Source organism: Eulemur rufifrons, chromosome 19 (assembly GCF_041146395.1).
Source record: "Eulemur rufifrons isolate Redbay chromosome 19, OSU_ERuf_1, whole genome shotgun sequence".
NCBI classification, from domain to species: Eukaryota; Metazoa; Chordata; class Mammalia; order Primates; family Lemuridae; genus Eulemur; species Eulemur rufifrons.
Window position 1 is genome coordinate 48,732,104 of NC_091001.1, and position 361 is coordinate 48,732,464.

The following is a 361-nucleotide window of genomic DNA, read 5'->3' on the forward strand; positions in this document are numbered from 1 at the left end:
TCAAATATTGAGGGGGAAAAGGCAGGGCGGATCATAAGATAGATTTTTGTGTTCCTTGTTATTCCTAATAATGTAACCACTACCCTAAACTTCATTTCTCTAGGGGCCACAGGGAGAGGAGGTTCCTCTTATTTTACCTGAGTCTAATTATAAATGAAGTAAGAATCCACTATTTTGTTAGTAGCAAACTTAGGTTCTAATTCCGTGAACTTTTTAAACAAAACAATGCAATCTAAATGCAAAACAAATGCGAAGATTTCACTGTAGCCAACCATAGAAAGTATATCTCATGATTGCAGCAATGAAAGAAAGCACAGCTGTTTCTACTTGTTCGAAGAGTTGAAGAAGTTTAGGAAAGTAA